Below are 27,568 nucleotides of genomic sequence, written 5' to 3'. Positions count from 1 at the left end.
AGGGAAATCTTCCCTGAACCTCCAGGAAAGGTGAATTCTGCCCTTCTAATCTCTCACAGCACACCATTCTCTTCCTTTATAATATTTATCATAATCTATAAGTAGACATCAGCGTGCTTATTTGATTAATGTCAATCTCTCCCATCAGACTATAGGCACCACAAAGACACCACTAGACCGTGTTCACCATGTGATTAGCACAGAACCTGATGTGGTACCTATTCAATAAATACCTGTGGAACAAATAAATAAAGAGTGTATAAACAGCTGGTCGAGAAGTTGTATTGAACTCCAATTATAATTATTGATTTAGGCAAGCATCAAAAATGGATGCTAAAATCTTTAGGTAAACGGTTATTGGGGAAGAAAATATTCACAGTGCCTCAAAGTATCATTCCACAGATGACTTATTAATTACAAAGGAGAAAATGTATGTTTACAAGGAAAAGATATGGTAATCACTACCTTAACTGAATGATCAAACTTAGCATTACCAAGTTTAACAAGCTGACTTTATGCACCTCCTGATACGATGCAATGAGAAGTTTAAAACATCACCTATACAGTATGCTTGCCAAAAAATGTTTAACCTGAATTGAATCATTAAGAAACAATTAGAGGGGCCGGCCCTGTGGCTTAGCGGTTAAGTGCGCGTGCTCCGCTGCTGGCGGCCCGGGTTCAGATCCCAGGCACGCACCGACGCACCGCTTCTCAGGCCATGCTGAGGCCGCGTCCCACGTACAGCAACTAGAAGGATGTGCATCTATGACATACAGCTATCTACTGGGGCTTTGGGGGAAAAAATAAATAAATAAATAAAACATTTAAAAAAAAAAAAAAGAAACAATTAGAGGGGCCAGCCCGGTGGCATAGCAGTTAAGTGCCCGCGCTGCGCTGCAGCAGCCCAGCGTTTGGATCCCGGGCGCGCACCAACACATTGCTTGTCAAGACATACAGTGGTGGCATCCCACAGAAAGTGGAGGAAGATGGGTAAGAATGTTAGCCCAGGGCCAGTCTTCCTCAGCAAAAAGAGGAGGATTGGCAGATGTTAGCTCAGGGCTGATCTTCCTCACAAAAAAAAAAGAAAGAAACAATTAGAGAAATCTAGAATGTGAGGCATTCCACAAGACAACTGGCTTGAACTCTTCAAAAAATTCAGTGCTAGGAAAAACAAGATCATTCTAAATTAAAAGATACTAAATAACCAAATGCCACGGATGAACACTGGCTGGATCCTAGGTCAAGAAAACACACATGTACACAGACACAGCAAAAAATGACATTTAGGGGACAATCAGGGGAATTTGGAATATTCATTAGATGATACAATGAATAATAATCATTTTCTTGGATGTGATAATGACATTTTGATTTTGTAGGAGAATGTCCTTACTCTTAGGAGATGCCTGCTGAAGTGTTTAGGAAAAGTGTTGTGTTATCTGCAACTAACTTGCAAATGACTCAGAAAAAAAATGTACATGAACATGAGTGAGTGAGTAGAGGAGAGGGATGCTCAAAAAAAAGCAAAAATGGTAAAAACTGATGGATCTAGGGAAAGGATATATGGGTCTTCATTGTACTATTCTTTCAACTTTTCTATAGGATTGAAATTTTTCAAAAGAAAAGAAAAAAGAGTGGGGGCTGGCCCCGGGGTTTAGCAGTTAAGTTCATGCGCTCCGCTACCGGCAGCCCAGGTTCGGATCCCGGGCGCACACCAATGCACCGCTTCTCTAGCCATGCTGAGGCGGCATCCCACATACAGCAACTAGAAGGATGTGCAACTATGACATACAACTATCTGCTGGGGCTTTGGGGAAAAAAAGGAGGAGGATTGGCAATAGACGTTAGCTCAGAGTCAGTCTTCCTCAGCAAAAAGAGGAGAATTGGCATGGATGTTAGCTCAGGGCTGATCTTCATCACAAAAATAAATAAATAAATAAAATAAACTTAAAAAAAAAAAAAAGAGTGTACTAAGTTGGTAGTGAGAAGCCTTCCTTCCCACTTTGAACACAGAAATTCTAAACAAAATAGATTATTTTTAAAGAATATACAGTCAGGGCCGGCCCCGTGGCACAGCGGTTAAGTGCGCGCGCTCCGCTGCTGGCAGCCTGGGTTTGGATCCCGGGCGCGCACTGACGTACCGCTTCTCCGGCCACGCTGAGGCCGCATCCCACATACAGCAACTAGAAGGATGTGCAGCAATGACATACAACTATCTACTGGGGCTTGGGGTGGGGGGAATAAATAAATAAATAAATAATTATTAAAAAAAAAAAAAGAAAAGAATATAGAGTCAAATTTAAAAGCAAGAAAGAGAAATATACAGATGCCATAAACCAAGGAGAAACCAAGCCACAGCGATGAAGGGGAACTGAAGGGTGGCAGTCCACAGGGGTTACAAAACTAGATAGCAATCTTCAGGCCTGGGATTTGAAAGCTAGCAGGAAGGATAGGAATTACCGGCTGCAAACTTAGAGCAAGAAGTTTCTGCACCGGGGCGGGCAAGGAGGCGGGAGGCGCAGACTGAGTTTGCTCCATAAAGCCAGAAGCTGGGGAAAAAACACCCCCAAGTGGCCCCAAGACTCAGCAATGGAGCAGAATGGAATAAAGTGCAAATAAAATAAACTTTCAGAAATTAGAATTCCTAGCCTACCCCTCACTCAGGAGTGAGAATGATATGACGTCTTCCCATTCATGAACATATGCTTTATCTCTGTGCTTACTCAACTCTTCCTGTAACTTGTAATAATGTTTTTAATTTTAAGAAGTCATTAAATATGGGATAATGGAGAGAGGGGGTGCATGTGAATATAAAGGAATAGCAGAAGGGAGATTTCTGTGGTGATAGAATCGTGCTGTATCTTAAATTGCAATGGTAGTTACACAAATCTACATGGGATAAATGGGAGAAAACCATATACACATCCATGAATACACCCATAGCAGCATTATTCATAAAGCCAAAAGCTGGAAAGAATCCAAATATCTCTCAACTGATGAATGGATAAATAAAATATGGTATGGTATATTGATAAAATGGAATATTATATGACAAAAACAGATGAAGTACTGCTATATGCTACAACATGGATTAATCCTGGAAATATTATGGTAACTGAAAGAAGCAGACACAAAAAGCAACATACTATATGATTCCATTTATATGAAAAGTCCAGAATAGGCAAATCCATAGAAACAGAAAGTAGATTAGTGGTTGCCAGGGGCTGGGGGGAACTGGAGGGAAACGGGGATTGACTGCTAATGGATACAAGATTTCTCTTTGCAGTGATGAAAATGTTCTGGAATTAGGTGGCAGTGATGATTGTCAACTCTGTAAACCACTGAACCATATACTTTAAAAGGGTGAATTTTACGGCACATGAATTACATTTCATTTAAAAAAAAAAGGAAGAGGGGGCCGGCCCGGTGGCGCAAGCGGTTAAGTGCGCGCGCTCCGCTGCGGCGGCCCGGGGTTCGCTGGTTCGGATCCCGGGCGCGCACCGACGCACTGCTTGGTAAGCCATGCTGTGGCGGCGTCCCATATAAAGTGGAGGAAGATAGGCACCGATGTTAGCCCAGGGCTGTCTTCCTCAGCAAAAAAAGAGGAGGATTGGCGGATGTTAGCTCAGGGCTGATCTCCTCACAAAAAAAAAAAAAAAAAAGGAAGAGCCTGGAATATCTTGTGTACTGGAAAGCAAGGAAGTACTCCAAGAATGATGCAGACATGTCAAAAAGACACAGAAACCAGCCTGAAGGAGCTCCCATAGGCCAAATCAGAGACAATGTGCCACCAAAATAAATGACAGCAATGGATTATAACCCACTGAATAAAAAAGAAAACCATGAGTCTTTACAACATGAATGAATGAATCCCAAATGTGATGAGGAATGAGATATTTACTCAAAGTTCCTCTCCACAAAAATATTTACCAATTACCAAAGAAAAGAATTAACTTCAGAGGCAAAGCCTCGCAGACACCACCTTACACAAGTGATCAAAACGAACATATGGAACAAATGGAAATCCGTGCTCCCTGACAGGTTGCAATGAAAAGGACATAGCCATATCAATACTGGGAGAGGCTCTGTGTGTGGCAGGGACAAGAGGTATATGTGAACTCCTTGTACTTTCTGCTCAATTTTTCTATGAACCTAAAACTGTTCCAAAAAATAAAGTTTATTAAAGTGATGCCTCACTTAACAACAGGGTTACATTCTGAGAAATGTATCACTAGGCAATTTTGTCATTGTGCCAACATCATAGAGTGTACTTGCGCCAACCTAGATGGTACAGCCTACTACACATCTAGGATATATGTTATAGGCCATTGCTCTTAGGCTACAAACCTGTACAGCATGTTACTGTACTGAATACTGTAGGCAATTGTAAGTATTTGTGTATCTAAACATGGAAAAGGTACAGTAAAAATACAGTATCAAAGATAAAAAATGGTACACCTGTATAGGGAACTTACCATGAAAGGAGCTTGGAGGCCTGAAGTCACTCTAGGTGAGTCAGTAAGTGAGTGGTGAGTGAATGTGAAGGCCTAGGACATTACTGTACATAACTATAGACTATAAACACTGTACACTTAGGCTACAATAAATTTATGAAAAATTTTTTTCTTCAATAATAAATTAACCTTAGTTTACTGTAACTTTACTTTATAAACTTTTAATTTTTTTAACTTTTTGACTCTTCTGTACTAACACTTAGCTTACAACACAAACACACTGTATAGCTGTTCAAAAATTTTCTTTCTTTATATCCTTATTCTATCAGCTTTCTATTTAAAAATTTTTCTTTTTTTTTTTACTTTTTAAACTTTTTCGTTAAAAACTAAGACACAAACATATGCATTAGCTTGGGCCTACACAGGGTCAGGATCATCTGTATCACTGTCTTCCATTCCACATCTTGTCCCACTGGAAGGCCTTCAGGGGCAATAATACACATGGAGCTGTCATCTCCTATGATGATAGGATATGCCTATCCTATGATAATAACACCTTCTTCTGGAATATCTCCTGAAGGACCTGCCAGAGGCTCTTCTTGAAGAGGTGTCACTCTTTTCAGAAATATGTCCATGGTAGTTTGCTTGGTTTGTTTCTTTTCTTCATAGATTTGCTTGTAAACAGATAATGCGTCATGAACATTCCTCTCTATTAATGAAAACCTTTCGGTGTTGGGGTCCATGTTTTCAAACTTCTTGCAATTTCCTTTTCTCTTACCTCTTCTTCAGCTATGTGTTACTGTTCCAGTTCCAACAACTCCTCATTAGTCAATTCCTCAGGAACCACCTCTAAAAGCTCCTCAATGTCATCCTCATCCACACCCAGGTTAAAGCTATTTGCCATCTCAACCACAGCCTTATTGATTTTTGCAACCTCCTCAACCTTGGCAAATCTTTTGAAGTCACGGATGAACCTCTTGAGTGTCTTCTTCCAGATGCCATTCATACGCTTCTTCGTGACATCACCCCAAGCCCAAGCAAGGTTCTTGATACAGTCATAGATGTTGTAATCCTTCCAGAATTGTATCAGTGTCTTCTCAATGACTTCCTCAGTAGCAGCAATAGCCTGGGCAAAGGTCCTCCTCAGGTAGTAAGCCTTAAAAGCTGCTATAACTGCTTGATCCATTGTTTGGATCAAAGAGGTGGTGTCTGTAGGAAGAACCACCGCTTTGCTATTGGGATGAAGATCACCAATAAAAGGAAGATGTCTAGGAGCATTATCAACATAAGCAACATGAAAGGTATGTTATTCTCAAAACAGTACTTCTCCCATTTTGCTGGCACAGCAATTCAGGAGGGCATCTTGGAAGAGGAGCTGGGTCATCCACGACTTCTTATTGCTCCTGTAGTACACTGGCAGTGTGTACTTACTGATATAATTGAAGGCCCTGGGTTTCTCACTGTGCCAGATCACAAAGGGTTTCAATTTGTGGCCTGCAACACTGCCCCTGAGCAAGACTGTTATCCTGTCCCTAAAAGCCTTGAAACCTGGCATTGACTTGGCCTCCTTATGGATGAAAAGTCCTTTCAGACATGTTTCCAGAATAGCGAAGTTTTATCCATACTGAATATTTGCTCGCCAAGTAATTTTCCTCCACAATCAGCTTATCTAGAGTTTCCAAAAATTCTTCATCTGCATTCATATCAGCACTCACAGACTCACCACTCACTTTCACATTATGTAATGAATAATGATTCTTGAATCCTTTAAATCACCCAGAGCTAGCAGTAAATTCAACATCATAGTTGAGTCCAGCCTTTTCTTTCACTATTGCAGACAAACTTTTTACTTTGGCCGTGATCACCATGGTGCTGAGAGAGATACACTTCTGTGTCCAGTCTTCAATCCAGAGGTCATTAGAAGTTTCTCCCTGTCTGATATATAGGCCCTTCTCGAATTTTTGTTAGTCTCATGACCTTCAAAGAAGCAGAGCCTTTAAGAGCTTCCATCACTTTGTTCCTCAAGATCATAGCTATGGTGGAATAGGATATGCCTAACTGGTGAACAATAACCACCACTGATTTTTCACCTTCATATTCCTTAATCACTTTTAATTTCGTTTCAGGTCAATCACTCAACGTGGCCTCTTTCTGGCAACATTAGCAGTGGATTTTGTACACTTAGGGGCCATGATGACCAAAATAACGTGAGATTAAATCAAGCACGAGAGAAAATAATGCAATCAAGAAATGCAGTAAAAACGAGATGTATGAGGCTGCTGCTGGCATAAACACAGCATACTGTTTTACAGCAAACTTCTTTTTTATAAGTAGAAAGAGTACACTCTAAAATAATAAGTATGATAAATAGTACAGTAAATACATAAACCAGTAAAGAGTCATTTATTATCATTATCAAGTATTATGTACTGTACATAATTGTACGTGCTATACTTTTATATGACTAGCACCACAGTAAGTTTATTTACACCAGCATCACTGATATGTGGTAACGCACTGCGCTACGATGTTACGACAGCTACATCACTAAGCAATAGGAATTTTTCAGCTCTGTTATAATCTTATGGGACCACTGCCATATACGTGGTCCATCATTGACCAAAACGCCATTATGAAGTGCGTGACTGTATCTAAAAAAAAAAAAAAAATCACCACCACTTTTGTGATATTCCCACTAAAAACCTGAATCTAGTCATGAGGAAACTTCAGACAAACTAAAACCAAACACGAACATTCTCAAAATAACTGGTCAGAAATCTTCAAAAGTGTCAAGGTCAAGAAAGTCAAAGACCACAGAACTGTTCCAGACAGAAGGAGTCTAAAGAGACATGACAACTAAATACAACATGTGATTCTAAACGAGATCCTTTTGATATAAAGGACATTATTTGTACAACTGGCAAAACTTGAATAAGGTCTGTGAATTAGATGGTGGTAATGCATCAATGTTAATTTCCTGATTGTGATGGCTGTATTGTGGTGACGTAGGAAAATGTCCTTGTTTGCAGGAAAAACACAATTTCACAGGTGATAGGGCATGTAACTAGCAACAAACTCTCAAATAGTTCAGAGAAAAAAAGTTCTTTGAACTATACTTGACTTTTCTATAAACTTGAGATAGTTTTAAAATTCTAAAAAATGCACCAAAAGTGTCTATCACATTTTTAATTTCCAGAGTACTTTCTTTTTCTGATCCTTTTATGGCATCTTGATCTTATTTCACGGATCTAATTTCTTCTCTTACCTCTCTGATATAATTACCTACAGTTTGGGGTTATTTATTCCTTCAAATTTCCTCTTGTTTCCAATATTATTTCCTCCAAGTTCCTCTTTTGTACTTTTGTGTTTTGGTCTCTTTCACACTGAAGGCTTTCCCCAAATGCATATCGACTGAACAAATCAAGTACTGTTAAAAACAAGACAACAGGCCCAAAATGGAGTCACTTATGCTAAGCCCTACATCACCAAACCGAGACTTAATACTTAATCACAGTTTCAGCCTCTCCCAGGAATGGAATCTTAAACCCGTCTTCATCCTCTAAAGGAAAGTGACCGTGCCACAACCAAGTGGCTTTTCGCTAGTATAACTTCCTTGTCCTGCTCCCTTCTGCCTATGTCTTTCATTTTGTATAGCTCCTCATAGCTCCTTTCTATCTGCTAGACAGGATGCTGCCCAATTCATTAACCGTTGAATAACGCCAATAAGATCTTTAAAATTTACTCTGTTGAATTTGTTTTAACGTATTGGTGGCAGCAGAGAGATCCAAAGGAAACTTCTCATGGTTTCCGGAACAGCGAGAAACACAGGCGCTGGTACCCACAAACCCTTTGAGTTCTTTCTCTTTGTTTCCGAGGGCTGTGGGTAAGTTCTTCTCGGTTCTTTTTTTTTTTTTTCTCAATAAGGAAGATTAGCCCTGAGCTAACATCCGCTGCCAATCCTCCTCTTTTTGCCAAGGAAGATTGGCCCTGGGCTAACATCCGTGCCCACCTGCCTCTACTTTATATGGGACGCCGCCACAGCAAGGCTCTACAAGTGGTACGTCGTGCACGCCCAAGATCTGAACCTGCGAACCCCGGGCCGCCACAGCAGAGCGTGCGCACTTAACCACTAGCCACCCGGCCAGCCCTCCTCTCGGTTCTGAGCTCCACTCTCTTTGCATCGAGCTCCCAGTCTAATTGGCTTTCCAGTCGAGGCAGGTCAGCTTGTAGAGCTAGCAGATAGTTCCCCCTGGAACTCAGGCCCCTAGCCCTCAGTTCAGTCCGCAGATCCCCATTTGATTGGAATTACAGTCCGCAGTCCTCATTTGTTGGGGTCTGCTCGTTCAGTCCTTTCTCCAGCCCCCAGTCCCACACTGGGAATTGCTGGTGATGCACACAAGGCCTTCTCTTGGTCAGGTTACTGTTGATTTCTGCTGGTATGTGTACATGAGGTAAAGACTGCTGCTAATGGTAATCTCAGAAGCCAAAAGCTGCAAAATTGGTAGGCGAGGGTCGTGCATTTAAAAGCTCTTAGAGGGCTCACCACCTAACTCTAAGACTCCGTGTTAGGATAAGCTGGTAACGGAACAGGTTAGATTGACACCAGGTCACTTTTCAACCTCAAGAAAACTTCCATGCAACAAAGAACACTGTAAAAGACCACACAATCCCCAACCCAGCAGCATATCCCTCTTAGGTATTAATTTGGTTCCAAGAGACCCAAGGCTTAGCTAAAGAAATGGGATCCTTAAGTTTCAAAGAGTTGAGCATGCCACCTTTCAGCACACCTGCCTATTTTATGTCTAAGAACTATGGTCCTGGAAGCTGTAGATATCTACAAAAATGGCAAAATCTTACTAAAGATAATCTAGAATTACAATGGTCATTATGGGGACCATTTCAATTAGATAAGATCGTTCATTTAAGAAATGCACTTCAAAGCAAGGGTTCCCAAATCAAACAAACAGAATGGGATACCTATTTTAATTAGTATGCAGAAGCTTCCAAAAGGCTTCGAGATTCCAAAATAGCTTCATTGAAAGACTCCTTGCAAAAGGCTAATGAAAAATTAAAGACAAGAGATACCTATATCAAAATACAATAAGACTGGCATGACTCCTACTGCTCCCCTCTATCCTCCTTTACTTGAGTACTCATGTTCTACTAATTCTCTATCTGAATTGCCTTTCCACTCTGAAGAGACTATTAAACAGTTACCTTTTAAAATAAGACCACCCGAGACTGCAGGTGATCCTCTTCATTCCTTGGTCAAAGACCAAACTAAGGGCTGTAGTTAAAGAATTTCCTAAACCCAGGGAGGATCCCCTTAAGTTTTTGAAGAATTTAGAGTCCTTATCAGGGCCTATGACCCTGGGCTGCCAGAACTGAAAAGCTTGTGCACATCCTGGTAGGACCTGGTGCATTCCAAAAATGGATGTGAGAAGCAGAATAGCATAACCCTGAGGATGATATTCAAGATCCTTGATCTTCAACATGGTCCCCTTATGGACCTGAAAAAGCTCACAAAGTAGCAACTAATCTTTTAAAAGCTATTCCTAGAGTCTTCCCTGCCAGCACTGATTGGTCTGTTATTCAAACATGCAAACAAAAGAAGGATGTGACTCTTTGGCCGACTTTAAAGCCTGTCTGAAAGTTCTCTTCCTACGGCATTCTGGGTTCTGTACAATAAATGATGTCACACAACCTGCTCTAGCTGCCGTATTTGTAAATGGATTATCTTCTGAGATTAGTGGATTGATAAAAAGGCCAAAACAGGATGGGAGGCCACTGGCCTGACTGAACTCGTGACCACAGCTGAGCACCTGGAAAGAACTTGGAAACAAGACCATAAACAAAAGTCACCAAGCTATTAGCCTTACAGCTGCCATAGCTCCAAGGCCAGAAACCTAAAATAATACCTGGGGCTTCCCCATTACACTCTCCTAGGGATCATCAAAGCACTGGCCCAGGGGATCAATGTGTCTTTGGTAATCAACTGGAACACTGGAAAAAAGATTGTCCTCAAAGGTTTAATGCCTTCAACATCTACTTGAATGCCCCCATATCTAACCCAGAAGGAGGGCCCCCAAATGGACCCCTCCCAGAGCTGACAGGACTCTGAGGGATTCTCTGGTAAACTGCTACCAGTAATTCCTTTAAAAAGCCAAAGGGAAACTAAAATTAAAACTAATCAGAAACCTTACCAAATTCTGGCAGATACCAGAGCTACACTCTACTTTACATCCCACTCTGATAGGACAACAAATCCCTCAAAGTGAAAGAGAAGTTTCTATAGTAAGGGTATCTAATAAAATTCAGAGTTTCTATCTCAACCAGTACAAATTACTCCCGGACTTTTTACTGAAAAACATTTCTTTTTGCTATGTCATACAGCTCCAGTCAATCTATTAGGTAGAGATCGCCTTTCTAAATTAAAAGGGCTAATACATTTTGCCTCCAAGAGAGGCCTCACCTTAGAATGTCCTGACTAACCTGAATCTGATCTTTTACGTTCCTTACAATCTGTCCTTGATATAGAAGAGGAAGAATTCTAGCAAAAGACCCCTAATTTAATCAAGGTAACCGAAAATATATGGGCACCTCTAATACTGACAATGGAAGGATAAAAAGTGCAGAACCTATAAAAATTCAGCTAGACGTAACTAAACCTTTTCCCAAATTGTCTCAATATCCACTAACGCCCAAGGCCATACAAGGCCTCACACCAACAGTAGAAGACCTAATCACCCAGGGGCTAATTCTTCCCTGTAGCAGCCCCTGCAACATGCTGATTTTACCAGTTCAGAAATCTAATGGGCAGGATGGCAATTTGTCCAGGACTTGAGAACTATTAACAAGATAGTTATTCCCAGTTTCCCAGTTGTTCCAAACCCTAACACTGTTTATCACAAGTTCCACCAGACTCAAAATGGTTCACTGTTGTGGACCTATGTTCAGCCGTCTTCAGCATCCCTGTAGACCCCAACAGCCAGTATCTATTTGCCTTTACTTGGACCAATCAACAATACACCTGGGCAGTTATACCTCAAGGGTTCACCGAGGCCCCTTCTTATTTCTTCCAAGTGCTGCATCAAGATTTAAGCAACCTCCAGTTCACTGGGAAATCGACCCTTCTACAGTATGTAGACGACATCTTGCTTGCTCAGTCACCAAAAAGGTGTCCATAAAGGATTCCTTTTATTTGTTGCAACAGTTAGCTGAGAACATAAAGTCTCTAAGGAAAAATTACAATTATATTCAGACACTGCTCATTACCTAGGTCGTAATCTAAGCGTTGAAGGAATCCAGCTATCTCCAAAAAGAATTAAGCTAATCCAAGAATTCCTTACGCCCACAACTAACAGACAGTTTCATGGATTCCCAGGCCTGGCCGGCTAATGTAGACTATGAATTCCTAATTTTTCTCTATTGGCTTCCCCACCCTATAAACTTACTAAAATTTCAGTCCTTGAACCGTTTCCTTGGGAAGGTTAACAAGAGCAGACCATTATAAGACTAAAACAAGCACTGCAAAAACAACCTGCCCTATGGCTACCTAACTATTCAAAGCCTTTCACCTTATTTACACATGAAAGAGATAACCAAGCCCCCAAGCACAAAAAGATCTCACCAACAGCACCCATCTTTACAAAGAATTTAAAACTTTTTATTTCAGGAGAGGAGATTTACTTCCCAAACGCGCTGAAACCTAACTGACCTCTGGCTTGACTGGGCAAAGGCAACAATCCCTGCAAATGAATCCATAACAGTGCCACCTCAGTGGGAGTGGTTTGTGCCCTGAAGGATTTACCTTTGTCTGTGGTGTTTATCATTCTCCTTAGGCCTATGAATGCCTAGATGGCTGGTACATAATTGGGCAATGCCTCTTTGGTTATCTAACTGTGCCCCTAACTGTCCACAATCAAACTGAGACACCTCACTGGTCCACTCCCCTGAATTTACATTGTCCAGTTAGAAAGGACCAACAGGAGGCGTGCATGATTCAAAATTTGCTTCCTTTGGCAGTTCCCTACTCCCCTGGCTAGGAGTAAGTGCAAAAGAGGCTACAATCAGGAACTTCTCATTTACTCTTGAAGATATTGCAGAATCTGCTGCTAAAGCAATAACTGCCCCAAAAAAATTTCTAGACTTTCTGCCCAAAGTTGTTCTTAATAATAGTGTAGCCCTTGATTATCTTTTAGCTGAGCAAGGAGGTGTCAGCACTGTGGTCAACATCACTTGCTGCACCTGGATTAACACTTCTGGGGAAGCTGAAACTCAGCTACATAAGATCACTGAACAAGCTACTTGGCTTAAGAAAGTGACTACTTCAACAGGGTCTTTCTTTGACTTATCTGATTTTGATTGCTTTGAGTCTTGGGGACCATGGCTCCAAAGTGCACTCCAGACGTTGGGAATTACCCTGCTTATATTAATCATAGTAGTCTCCCTGGTGCACTATATTCTCTCAAAAGCTTTAAAAGCATGTTTGCAGCCGCTAACCACCAAGCAAATGATCTCCCTAAGACCAGAACGTCAGAAAACGAACAAAGAGAATGACCAACTTAAAAAATGTGAACTTGGAGTCATGACCAGTGAATACCACATAGATTTAGCAAAAAAACGTCATGACCAGGGCTGGCCCTGTGGCATAGTGGTTAAGTTCACACAGTCCGCTTAGGTGGCCCAGTGTTCACAGGTTCAGATCCCGGGTGTGGACATATGCATCACTCATATAGCCATGCCGTGGAGGCATCCTATATACAAAATTGAGGAAGACGGGCACAGATGTTAGCTCATGGCTAATCTTCCTCAGCAAAAAGAGGAAGATTGAGAGAGGTTAGCTCAGGGCCAATCTTCCTCACCAAAAAAACCCCACAAAAAACCGTCATGACCTGTGAATACCACACATAGGATCAGCAAAAACTGTGAGAACTTTTGAGTGGTAACTGGGAGTGGCGCTAATGCCTTAAATTTTGATCACATCTCTCAGGCTGGGAGTCTGATCAAAAAGGGAGAATTATGAAAAACAAGACAAGGGGCCCCAAATGGAGTCACTTATGCTAAGCCCCACAACACCAAACTGAGACAATTACAGCTTCAGCATCTCCCAGGAATGGAATCTTAAACCAGTCCATCTGGAATTACCTAGTTAGCACTAGTGAGGTAATCTGCCTGATAGACCCCTACTATCCTCTAAAGGAAAGTGACCTTGCCACAAACAATCCACTTTTTGCTAATAAAACTTCCCTGTCCCACTCCCTTCTGCCTATAAAAGTCTTCCATTTTGTATAATTCCTCAGAGCTCCTTTCTATCTGCTAGATGGGATGCTACCCGCATGAATCACTGAACAAAGTCAATAAGATCTTTAAAATTTACTCAGTTGAATTTTGTTTTTTAACAGTACTAAAAGCCAACTGGAAGCTCAGTATGTGTGGCTTCTTTACTGGAAGGCTTCCACTGCCTGGTGACTGGGTGGGAACACAGCTATTTCACTGGGAGACGTCCAAATGTCAGTATATGTAGGTCTTTTCCTTGGACTCCAGAGAATAATCATATAATCACCTGTAGGGAGGTGCAGAGATGTAATACCAAACAGCCACTTTCTGAAAGAAGAGTAGAGGAAGGAGTGAGGGGACGAGTCTCCCTTGTCAATATATAGGATTTCCCTTAATCCCCCTTCTTTCACTATGGTGCCTCATCCCTGATCTCTGTTGTGTCTAACGTCCCCAAATCTTGAGCCTCTTTAGTTTCATTTTCCAAAGAAAAATGTGTGGTCTCTTGAGGACTTGGGAGAGGGGCAGTCTTCTCACTGCATAAGCTGGGCCTCTCAGAGGATTTAAACCTTATGTCAGAATTCTTTACTTGTCTTCATATAAAAGCATCCATCTCTTACCCAAAATAGAAGTCACTAAATATTATACACGTATATCTCAAAGAGGAATATAATTACTTAATTCAGTACAGTTTCTTCCTGAGGATCTCTTCTTTTGTCTTTGGGCTTCTAGACCTCTTCCTTTTTATTCTATTGACCAGAGTCCTTTTGGACACTCTCTTTAATCTCAGTCTTAGGGGTCCCACTTTTACAGCACTGATCTGATTGCTCCTTTTATGTCTCCTTCACTGGCACTTCCTCTTTATGCCATGTACTAATGACAATGAACATGTGTACATTCATGCATCAGAGATTACTGAGCATCTACCACGTACCAGGCACTGTCCTAGTCATTAAGTTACAGTGACAAATAAGACAATGGCCTTGACCTAAAGGTGCTTGACATTTACTAGGGGAGATGGATGAGTAAATTTAAAATATAAAACACTGTGATATGTACTAATTGATATGTGTACCGGGTGCTATGGAGCCAAAGAAGAGGTGAATCCAAATCAGACTGAGGCAGGGGTATATTATTTAGGGTAGGGTAGGCTATTGTAACAAATATTCCAATAATTTTCCTGTTGCTCAAACAAGAGAGAAGTTTGTTTATATCTCACATAATGATCAAGGTCAAGTATTCCAAGTTTGCAGACAACTCTACTTAGTACAGTGCAGGGATCCAGGTTCTTTCCACCCTGATTTTCCATCATACACTAGGACAGTATGACTAAAAGTACCAGTCTTGGGCCGGCCCCATGGCTTAGCGGTTAAGTGCGCCCGCCCTGCTGCTGGTGGCCCGAGTTCGGATCCCGGGCGGGCACCAACGCACTGTTTCTCCGGCCATGCTGAGGCCGCGTCCCACATACAGCAACTAGAAGGATGTGCAACTATGATGTACAACTATCTACTGGGGCTTTGGGGGAAAAAAATAAATAAATAAAATTTAAAAAAAAACTTATTAAAAGTACCAGTCTTCAAGAAGAATATAAATCAATGCACTGCTTCTTTCATGGATAAAGGCTTGCCATAAAAAAAAAAATGTCAGTTGAACTAAACAGAACAGAATTCCTTATCTCAGCATAGACCAATAACAGATCAAGAAAGGCAGCAGATTGGTGGGCCACACCTTGACTAGCACCACTATAGTCCTCCCCTACATGGTTAAAGTTCTGTTACAGCCATATCTTAGGTTGAGCTAGTAGTAAGGGGAAAGAGGAAGTAGAGGAGGCATGCTCAGTCTATTAAAAGCATAGACCTGGAAGTGGCATACATCATTTCTCCTCACATTTCTTTAGTGAGCTGAGTCACATAGCCACATCTAGCTGCAAAGAAGGCTGACTGAAATACCACATCCCAACAAGAGCTATTGTAGAAAGGAAAAATAGATTTTTGTGGATTTGGTAGATAATGCATTAGGTGCTATGGAGCCAAAGAAGAGGTGAATCCAAATCAGAGTGAGGCAGAGGTATATTATTTGGGGCAGGGTAGGCTACTGTAGCAAATATTCCAATAATTTATTATTGCTTATTTATTATTATTATTGATAGCCTTTGCAGTGGGTTAAAAAATTCCTATAGAGGTGAGGCCTGAAGAATAAGATTTTGCCAGGTGAAGGTAGAGAAGGACACTCTTTCTCACACTCCCATGTAAGAAGGCTAGGGCACAAGAAATACCTTGCCAACTACAGGCCCAAAAGTTTGGGTGAGGAAAGCCCTACTGCTAAGTCTCTATGCTCCACTCTCAACTGAAGAGAAAAGGAGCTCAGTCTCCTGTCACACACTGTCAGACCCATGCCTCTATCCTCAAAGTTTCCATGGAAAACCAGAGAACTCAGCCAGAGTATGCAACACTCCGTTAGTGAATGGCATAATTAGTTTCTGAAACCAGTCTCACCCAAACACCCTCTACTCCCCACTGCCATTGTCTATCCCTTAAATCATCATAAGACTTGAAAGAAATCAAACATGATTCCTCGTCAGGAAAAAGTCACTGAGTTCTGCTCTACAAGAATTAACAAAATACTTCCAATTTTCTGCTGGAAAGTATTGCTCTTCACAACTAATGTAATTAAATTGTGTAATTACATGTAATTAGATTCCCTGCTGCAAAATTAGTTTTAATTGTTTAGCTCTTGTTTGATGACTAAGAAATATAAATGACATTAACTGAGTAGATATACCAGTATTTTCTCTTAACAATATTGCTCAAATTCATGTTCTTTTTCATGTTGAAATTACCTTTCTATGCTCAAGGTAGAAGGTGACTCTAAGAGAGAGGAGCCAGGCACTGGTAGATAAATTAGTATTTTGACATAATTTAACAGTAATTCAAAAACACTCTTTTCCTCTGGATTTAGGTCAAATCTTTTTAAAAACTACACTCCTGATTTAACAAGAGGTAATGTTATAAATGAAGCAAGCAGCATATACACATGAGCATTGTTTTCTATAAATCTACTTGTTTTCTTAAACTCAATCTCTAAGAGAAATAAGAACATTGGTTTTCCTACCTTTTCCTCTTACACACGTGATAAGGAACAGACTTCTCTGTGTTTACTCATGATGCTTGCTGCACCACCAGCCAGTCCTGCTGATTCAGTACGCTCTGTCTGATCCTAAAGAAAAAACACATTGCTCATTACATTTACTAAAGCAATAAGCCCTAATTTTCTTCATATAAACCTATCACAGCCAGACAAATAAAAGCTACGGGGTTTAAACAATAAATTATAGGGGCCGCCCCGTGGCTTAGCGGTTAAGTGCGCACACTCCGCTACTGGCGGCCCAGGTTCGGATCCCGGGCGTGCACCGATGCACTGCTTGTCCAGCCATGCTGAGGTGGCGTCCCACATACAGCAACTAGAAGGATGTGCAACTATGCCATACAACTATCTACTGAGACTTTGGGGAGAAAACAGGAAAAAAAGGAGGAGGACTGGCAATAGATGTTAGCTCAGGGCCAGTCTTCCTCAGCAAAAAAGAGGAGGATTGGCATGGATGTTAGCTCAGGGTTGATCTTCCTCACAAAAAAAGAAAAAAAAAAAAACAATAAATTACAATTACATCCTCAGATTTAAAGACCTGGCCAGCATGGAATGCTGTAGCAGCCACATTTTATTGTCAAAGAAGGCCAAAAGTTAAACGTTTCAATGAATAGTTAAGAGTTTTTCCACATTTCTTATTTTCAATGGATAATACAAAGTGAAACATCAAAGGCAGGCACTTTCTACCCAATGTCTTTATGTTAGTTCATAAAAATACCACTTATTTTATATTACAACAGGCCATCCCAGAATCTAAAGCCAACAAAACTTCTGCTTCACAAGAATGTCCTCTGTCAGTGTGATATTTTTTCTATACATACAGCATTTTTTTTTTTTTTGCAGGGAAAGATTCGCCCTGAGCTAATATCTGTTGCCAATCTTCCTCTTTTTTTTCCTTCCTCCCCAAAGACCCAGTGCATGGTTGTATATTCTAGTTGTAAGTCATTCTAGTTCTTCTATGTGAGCCGCCGCCACCACAGCGTGGCAACTGACAGACAGGTGGCGTGGTTCCGTGACCGGGAAGTGAACCCAGGCTGCCAAAGCGGTGAGCTTCAAACTTTAACAACTAGGCCGTCAGGGCTGGCTCACATACAGCATTTTTAGAAGTGAGATTCAAAAGCTTCCTGCTAAGATTTTTATTGCCAAACAACTGTTTTTCCTCCAAACGGAGTCTCTTATGATTCCAGTCGTCCTCCACTGCTTAGCAGCAATGGATCTATTAACCCAATATTAATCTTTACTATCAGGAATATGCAAAAGACCAAGCTTCCTCAAATGTTATTTCCTTCCTATAGTAATCCAATTTAAATGCCTCTATAACTGCTCAGAGATAATTTGAAATTCTTTAAGACCCTAATTTAGCCTTGAACAAGATTAGTAGTTGAAACTAATCAGAACAAAACTAAGAATCTCGTATTACCTGTATAAAATATCTCACATATAATCATAGCTTTTTCAGAACAAGAAAGTATCTTAGAGATGATCTAATGAACACCACTTAATTTTAAGGATAAACTGAGGCACTAAAAGAAATTTCCTGACATTATTACAAATATAATTCCATTATCTGATGTGAAAATGATGTGCTAAAAAATAAGAAAGAATAAGGCCTAAAATTCAAGTTTCCAGAGACCAATAAAAAATATACTCTAAATGAGAAGAGCTGTTGATGCTAAGAAATAGACTTACATCTATCAAATAAAGGACAAAAATCAAATCAGAAGTATGAAATGGCTGTATGGGGTACAAGTACCAAGGTCAAAATGAGAACGAGGCAAAAGTAAGGTGGGTCCTCCCCTCTAATACCTAGCTAACCGAAATTTTTTTTTAATAAAATTAACTCTATAGATCCAAAGTCAAAACCTCTGTGTGTGTTTGTGGGTGTGTGTGTGTGTATTTTAGTGTGTGAGGCAAGTTCAATAATATTAGGTAACTGTCCCAGACATCATAGGTTTTTCTTCTGGAATTATATCCCTTTGACCTTCTAGCCTCAGCTGGCAAAGCCTCAAGCCTGGTTAACTCCAACTGTCTACCTACACCATACACGCCCCCAAGCAGCTTAAATGTGGCTAGATGAAAATCACACAAGATGGTAACTGGTCTCAACTGTACATGTACGACTTCACACTACATTTTCCTTAGCCGATCTACTTTTAACTCTGCACCTCATCCCCACCTTCTGATATGCATAGAATGTCTGTCTCCCCCGCCGGACTGTGAGTTCACTGAGAACAAGGGCTACGGCTTCATTCTCTGTAACCCAGGGCGTAGCACATAGTGCTCAACAAATGTCTCATTAAGAAATAAACTGAGTGAAATAACTAAAGTCCATATTTAAGTAATCAACCTCATGATGAAGATTTCTTCCTCTCCAAGAAATAATATTTGTGTATGTGTGTGCGCTGTAGGAGAGAGGGACAGTAAGCAAATGCAAGAGAGAAACAAAAAACAGAAAAATTCTATACTACTCAGCCATAAAAAAAGACAAAATCGTCCCATTTGCAACAACCTGGATGGACCTGGAGGGTATTATGTTAAGTGAAATAAGCCAGAAAGAGAAAGACAAACACTGTATGATCTCACTCATACGTGGCATATAAACCAACACATGGACAGAGAGAACTGTATTGTGGTTACCAGGGGCAATGGGGGTAGGGGGTGGGCACAAGGGGTGAAGGGAGACATGTATACGGTGATGGACAAACAAAAATGTACAACCAAAAATTTCACAAGGTTATAAACTATTAAAACATCAATAAAAAATATCAAAGAAAAACAAACAGAAAAATTCTCTAGCGGGAGAGAAAAAAAGTGACAAGTGACAAGGATTTAAATAGTTGGGAAATTTTATCATTATTATATAAACACAGGCCCTTTGAGATAATAATTACCCTTCTAGAGATTTATCTTAAGGAAATAATTGGATAAATAGAAAAGATGTGGAATAAGTTAACTGGTTGGATTGATGTTTAAATAGTAAAATACTGGGAAAAATCTAAATGTCAAATGAAAGGAGCAATTTACAAAAATGGTACAAATGATAAGACTTCACATTTGGGAAAAAACTTAAAAGTCTTTAAAAATATACACCAAAATATAATATAGACTCTCTCGATAGTGTTTGGGTGATTTATATTTTTTTTAAGCCTCTGTAGTTCTGATTTTTCTTAGGATGAATATATACTATTTGTTAATAAAGGGAAAGAAAACTGAGGATATATGAATTTCAATGAATAAAAACCCAAGCTACGGGCCGGCCCCATGGCTTAGCGGTTAAGTGCGTGCGCTCCGCTGCTGGCGGCCGGGGTTCGGATCCCGGGCGCGCACCGACGTACCGCTTCTCTGGCCATGCTGAGGCCGTGGCCCACATACAGCAACTAGAAGGATGTGCAACTATGACATACAACTATCTACTGGGGCTTTGGGGGAAAAAATAAATAAATAAAATTAAAAAAAAAAAAAACCCAAGCTACTTAAATTTTTACTTTCAAATATGAAAACTAAAAAAGGAAGGGAATAGCAAAGACAAGGATTTTAAAAGATTATCTCGCTAGGATGTACAACAGAAGATTAAAATTTTAATTATAATATGGAGAAAGAGAATGAAGAATCACCTAAAATTAACAAATCAAGATTTTATTTTTTAATATAAACCTATAAAGAAAAATGACAGGCATAAAGATGATGTTTAAAATATAAAATGCAAGCAATTTAAAGGAATCTCTGATGTGGACATGTTTATAACAGAAGAGATTTATGAAGACAGTAACTTCCAAAATTCTGGAATGGGTTAAAAAAAAAAAAGAAAAGAATGAGGATAAACTAGAAAATATTCTCAGTTAAATACTGTTTCCTATCTTGGCTCTGATAAATAACATTCACCACAGAAAAATTCAGTATCTGCTTAGTAACTAAACTTCTTAGTAACATTTCCACCAGGAATTCTGACAAGGAGTTAAACTCAATACATACAAAATTGCATTTAATCTCCCAAAGTCCTCTTTCTTGGTTCACTATCCTAGTCTGGGCAGGGCTCTCAACGTAGGTGTGGCAGATTATACAGTCATGTGTTGCTTAACGACAGAGATATGTTCTGAGAAATTTGTCGTTAGGCAATTTCGTCATTGTGCGAACATCAGAAGGTACTTACTCAAACCTAGATGGTATAGCCTACTACCCATACCTAGGCTATATGGTATAGCCCATTGTTCCTAGGCTACCAACCTTTACACATGTTACTGTACTGAATACTATAGGCAATTGTAACACAATAAGTATTTGTATATCTAAACATGGAAAAGATACAGTAAAAATACAGTATCAAAGATAAAAAATGGTACACCTGTATAGGGAACTTACCATGAAAGGAGCTTGGAGGACTGAAGTCGCTCTAGGTGAGTCAGTAAGCGAGTGGTGAGTGAATGTGAAGGCCTAGGACATTACTGTACACTACTGTAGACTTTATACACACTGTACACCTAGCCTACACTAAATTTATAAAAAATATTTTTATTTCTTCAAAAATTAACCTTAGCTTACTATAACTTTTTTACTTTATCAACTTTTTAATTTTTTTAACTTTTTGACTCTTTTGTACTAACAGCTTACAACACAAACACAGTGTAGAGCTGTTCAAAAATTTTCTTTCTTTGTAACCTTATTCTATAAGCTTTTCCTATTTTTAATTTTTTTTTCTTTTTTTTCACTTTTTAAACTTTTTTGTTAAAAACTAAGACACAAACATACACATTAGCCGAGGCCTCCACACGGTCAGGATCATCAATATCACTGTCTTCCACCTCCACATCTTGTCCCACTGGAAGGTCTTCAGGGGCAATAACATACGTGGAGCCGTCATCTCCTATGATAACAATGCCTTCTTCTGGAATCCCTCCTGAAGGCCCTGAAGGTTTGTTTACACCAGCATCACCACAAACAGGTGAGTAATGCGTTGCGCTATGACGATGTCGACATGGCTACGACATCACTAGGTGATAGGAATTTTTCAGCTCCATTATAATCTTGTGGAACCATGTCACATACATGGTCCATTACTGACTGAAATGTTGTTATATGGTGCATGACTGTATTTCTAAAAATGGCTGCTACAGTCTCTCCTATCCCACATGATCTTCCTATAAGAGTGGTGAAATCTATATCCCCTTCCTCTAAAACTGGGCAGACTTGTATGACTTCAACTAATAGAGCAAAACAGGAGGGACACTATGGTAACTTCCAAATTATAAAAAGTAATAATTTCTGCCCAGTCCTCTTGGGACACTCACTCTGGGAATCCAGTTATCATCTGGCCCAAGTATCTTCACATACATGAATGAGCAAGCCTCAAGATGACTCTAGCTCCAGCCACTGTCTGACTACAACTGCAAGAGACCCTAAGAGAGAACCCTAAGAGATAATAATCAAGTTGTTTTAAGCCACTATGTTTTGGTGTAATTTATTACATAGCAATAGGTATATGTAACAGTAGGGTAGTAATTTGATACTCTTCAATCCAATCTTATATAAATATTCTAAAGAAAAAGATAAGAACCATAAGAGAGAGAGGCAAAAAAGAAGACTCACTGATGGCAGCTTCTCCTCTATTGAGCTATTTAGCTCTGACTCCAAATTTGCGTATCCCACTCAATAAAACAGCCTTTGGGCTTCTTAGAGTACAGTTGAGGAAACACGCATTATTCAAGCAAGAAGCCAGGTGAGGGAGGGGGTCTTACCTCCTTCTATAGTAGCTTATCAAAGTTTTCCTCTAAACAACATATAGTACTCTACTAATAAGTCAAGAGTTCTGGTAAATGCATTTTTTTCATCTTGTTAACTTTCCAGTACCATTTTAGTTCTCCTTATAGATGGGTACCCCAGGAACTCGTCTAGCTAGCTAGCTCCTTAATGAGTCTATGCATCATTATCCACCTGGCTCAAAAGCTTGATGCCATTCTAGTTACTACCTCTCCTTCTCCCCACCTCTACACTCAATCTAAAACGAAGTCTTGCCAATCTTTCCTTTTAAAACTCTCAAATCCATCCACTTCTCTCCATTCCCACTGTCATATCTCACACCACCACCATCCTTCTGTAGCCCAGATTTTTAAAAGAATCCTAACTAGTCAGTCTCCCTGCCACCTGCCCCCCCATCCCGTTTTGTATCCCTCTAGCCTATTCTCCACACAAACACAAAACACAAATCTGATTATGTTATTTTTGCATTTAACATCATTCAACGGTATCCTATTGTCCTAAAGTCCTGTTTGATTTGGTTTCTGCTTAGGACAGAAGTAGTATGTAGTATGACACCTTCTCTGTATTATGTAGAGTCTGTAGTATGTACTATGTATGTATGTAGTATGTGTGTAGTATGTAGTATGTGTGTAGTATGTAGTATGTGTGTAGTATGACACCTTCTCTCTATTCTCAAATTTTTGCTCTATGCACTGGTCATCCTGATCAACTAAACTTTGAATTGTCAATCTTGCCCATCTCCACTCCTCATACTGATACATGCTACAATACAGATGAACATTGAAAACATTATGTTAGATGAAAGAAACCAGTTACAAAAGACCACATATTGTATGGTTCTATTTATATGAAATGTCCAGAACAGGCAAATCCTTGGAGACAAATTAGATTAGTGGTTGCCAGGGGCTGGGTAGAAGAGAGAATATGGAGTGACTGCTATTGGGTATGGGGGTTTCTTTTAGGGGTGATGAAAATGTTCTGGAATTAGATAGTGGTGATGGTTGCACAACTCTGTGAATATACAGAAAACCACTGAAGGCATACTTTAAAAGAGTGAATTTTATGGTATGTGAATTATTTCTCAATAAAACTGTTGTAAAACAAAACAGGCCTTCACACATTATTATTGAAGCCTAGAATACTCTGCCCCTGTCACTGTTACTTGACTAATGCTTTTTTTTTTTTCTTTTTTCTCCCCAAAGCTTCCAGTACATAGTTGTATATCCTAGTTGTAGATCCTCCTAGTTCTTCTATGTGGGACACCACCTCAACATGGCTTGATAAGCGGTAAATAGGTCCACACCCAGGATCTGAACCGGTGAACCCCGGGCCACCGAAACAGAACACGCGAACTTAACCACTGCACACCGGGCCAGCCCCTTTTACGTTTTTTGTGTTTTATTTTTGGTGAGGAAGATTAGCCCTGAGCTAAAATCTGTTGCCAATCCTCCTCTTTTTGCTGAGGAAGATTGGCCCTGGGCTAACATCCATGCCCATCTTCCTCTACTTTATATATGAGACACCTGCCACAGCATGGCTTGATAAACAGTGTGTAGGTCCGTGCCTGGGATCCCAACCTGCCACAGCATAGCTCGATAAACAGTGCGTAGGTCTGTGCCTGGGATCCCAACCTGTGAACCCGGACCACAGAAGTGAGCGTGAGAACTTAACCACTACGCCACCGGGCCAGCCCCTGACTAATTCTTACTTATCCTCCTTATCCTACCCTACACATCACATCTTCTGTGAAGCCCTTCTGATCTAGGTCTGGGATAGGTGCCCCTTTTTTCTCATCTATCTTTTACTTCCTCTATCATAGCACTTATCAACTGAATTATGAATTTTTAACTGTTTGTCTCCCCCTTCCAGGCTACTGAGGTTGTTCAGGATAGTGACTGCTTCAGTCTTATTTATCACTGTATCCCTGGTATAGAGCACAATGTTTGACAGCGCTACTAACCACTTGTGATACAAAGTAAAAAAACTAAAGGACTAACTTTTAAAGCACTTCTACCCAGGCAATTTTTCCCTACAAAGGATCCAAGAGTTGTGCTGAGACTGCTAAGACTCTAACGTACTTACTATTTCAAAGTTTATTAATGCCCACATAGAATTATTAGTTTGCATACTGAAGAACAGTTCAAACTTAAACCATGTTTTATCAAGGTTTTCTATCCATAATCACAACTCTTCAGACAGCTCCTATTATAGTTTAATGACTCACCTTTAAAGAAAGAGAAAATGTGATTCAAGAGTATCTATCTATGAATACAATCATCGGATATCTAGCAAAACTGGGATCAGAATTTCAAATGAACCATTACCAATATTTAATAGATTTGCTTCTCTGATGTTTACTCCAAATAAACATTTTTTATGAGTAGTCAGTGGTGTCTGGTGAAACAGCGCTGGCTCAAGACTCTGGAAAATCCAGGTCTGAATTCATGCTCTAGCATTTAACAGTCGTTTTTGCTTTGAACAAGTTACTTAACCTTTATGTGTCTCAGTTTCTTTATACTTTTTAGGAAACCTATACTTTGCAGGACAGTTTTAACGATGAAGAACAATGTGTTTATATAAAGTGCCTTGCTTAGGTATAATAGTAAGTGCTCAATAAATGATAGCTCTTATTATTCATCGTCAAAAAGCAATTTGTTGTGAAAGAATTACAAGAGAAAGGCAGAGTGTGATTTGAATCATAAAACCAACCAGCAGTCTGGTTTATCTATACGGTTAATAATCCATCAAGGCCATTGGTCTTAAGGGATCAATTCAAGTCTAAACAATGGAAAGAAATCCAGGAACAAAAAACTAACCTGACTATTCAACTTTCTGAAGAGGCTAAGTATATCTGATTCTAAAAAAATACGCTTTCAATAGGAACATCCTCGCTCACAGTGGCAGAAAAAAGAAATGAGATAATCTTTGAGAAGAGCTTTATTCCTGCAGATTAAGATCAAAGTACATTAAGAGAGCAGGATCTGAGAAGCTGACATTGTTGCTACCCCATATTCACACACGGCTTCAATTTCCAGGATATCAATCTGGCATCTTTCACGAACATTGAATTCTCAGTCAAGAGCTATTAGAACCAGGTGGTTGTTTTCACCTAGTACACACTAAACAAAAAGCACAATTTAACAAATATTGGGAAAAGTAATAACAAACGTATCAAATATACGTATGCACCGAAACCTCTAGAACAGCAACTGATTTGAGAGTGGTACTAAAACAAGGAACATGTATAATTCTCACGTCTGAAGTAATAAAACTCAAGACCATATAGATAAATTTACGTATACATAATATAGGGCCAAAAACCATTCAGATATGCAACATCTCTAAAGTAGCAAATAGATTGTTTGTCCATGACTGGAACCATAAATTAATACTATATTAGCATAAGTCCATATCTTTCATTTCTACAAAGTACATATCTATTGGATTATCTTTGCCAATAGAATTCTAGAATTGCCCACCTCTTACCCCATACACACATATACTTTTTTTTTTTTTTTTTGCTGAGGAAGACCGGCTCTGAGCTAACGTCTATTGCCAAATCCTCCTCCTTTTTTTCCCCCAAAACCCCAGTACATAGCTGTATGTCATAGTTGCACATCCTTCTAGTTGCTGTATGTGGGACGCGGCCTCAGCATGGCCGGAGAAGTGGTGCGTCAGCGCACGCCCGGGATCCGAACCCGGGCCACCAGTAGCGGAGTGTGCACACTTAACCACTAAGCCACCGGGCCGGCCCCACACATACTTTTTTTAAATATTATTTTATTGAGGTCATATTGGCTTATAACAGTGTGTACATTTCAGGTGTACCTTATTATATTTCAGTTTCTGTGTAGACTATATCGTGTTCATCACCAATACTCTAGCTTTTATCCGTCACTATACACATGTGCCCCTTTACCCCTTTCGCCCTCCCTTCACTCCCTTCCTCTCTGGTAACCACCAATCTGTTCTCCTTACCTATGTGTTTGTTTATCTTTCACATATGAGCAAAATCATACGGTATTTGTCTTTCTCTGTCTGACTTATTTCACTTAGCAATAATACCCTCAAGGTCCATCCATGTTGTCATAAATGGCACAATTTTGTCTTTTTTTTATGACTGACTAGTATTCCATTGTGCAGATATATATATATACACACCACATCTTCTTTATCCATTCACTCACTGATGGGTACTTGGGTTGCTTCCATGTCTTGGCTGTCGTGAATAATGCTGTGATGAACATAGAGGTACCTATGTCTTTTTGAATTACTGATTTCATGTTCTTTGGATAAATACCCAGGAGTGCAATAGCTGGATCATATGGTATTTGTTAAGACTCCTGTTATAAGTTAAAGCAACCAACTGGAGCTTACTTAAGAAAACAGGAGAGTTTTATAAGGATAGTAAGATATCTCACAGAATCCAAAGGCAGGGATTACAGGTGTATCTCTCAGGAATAGTGTAGAAGGATGCTATAATTCATTCAGCTTAGATCAGGAGCCCACACCAAGTTAATGAACTATGGTTAGGTTGATAGGTTTCCCTGTAACATGGTATTTTATCTTGCAATAAAAATTTATGAACATTCTTCATGGAAATAGAACATTATTCATGGAAACAGAACAAAAAACCCTAAAATTTATATGGAATAATAAGAAAAAAAGACCCCGAACAGACAGGCAAAGCAATCCTGAGAAAAAAGAACAAAGCTGGAGGTATCACACTCTCTGAATTCAAAATATACTACAAAACTGTAGTAATCAAAACAGTATGGTACTGGCACAAAAACACACAGATCAATGGAACAGAATTGAGAGCCCAGAAATAAAACCAAACATCTATGGACAGCTAATCTTGGATAAAGGAGCCAAGAACATACAATGGAGAAAGGAAAGTCTCTTCAATAAATGGTGCTTGGAAAACTGGACAGCCACAT

General features: G+C 39.8%; 1 protein-coding gene across 2 annotated transcripts in view; it reads right to left on the bottom strand.

Annotated features, from left to right (window-relative positions):
* Positions 1 to 27,568, bottom strand: part of ZFYVE9 (zinc finger FYVE-type containing 9) — a 200,316-nt gene that overhangs the window by 127,434 nt on the left and 45,314 nt on the right. For both annotated transcript variants that reach the window (XM_058552414.1, XM_058552413.1), the window contains exon 2: positions 16,842 to 16,946. The gene's annotated coding sequence lies outside the window, so the exon portion shown is untranslated. The remainder of the gene's footprint in view (positions 1 to 16,841; positions 16,947 to 27,568) is intronic.

This window comes from Diceros bicornis, chromosome 13 (assembly GCF_020826845.1).
Source record: "Diceros bicornis minor isolate mBicDic1 chromosome 13, mDicBic1.mat.cur, whole genome shotgun sequence".
NCBI classification, from domain to species: Eukaryota; Metazoa; Chordata; class Mammalia; order Perissodactyla; family Rhinocerotidae; genus Diceros; species Diceros bicornis.
This window is presented reverse-complemented; position numbering and strand designations above follow the sequence as displayed.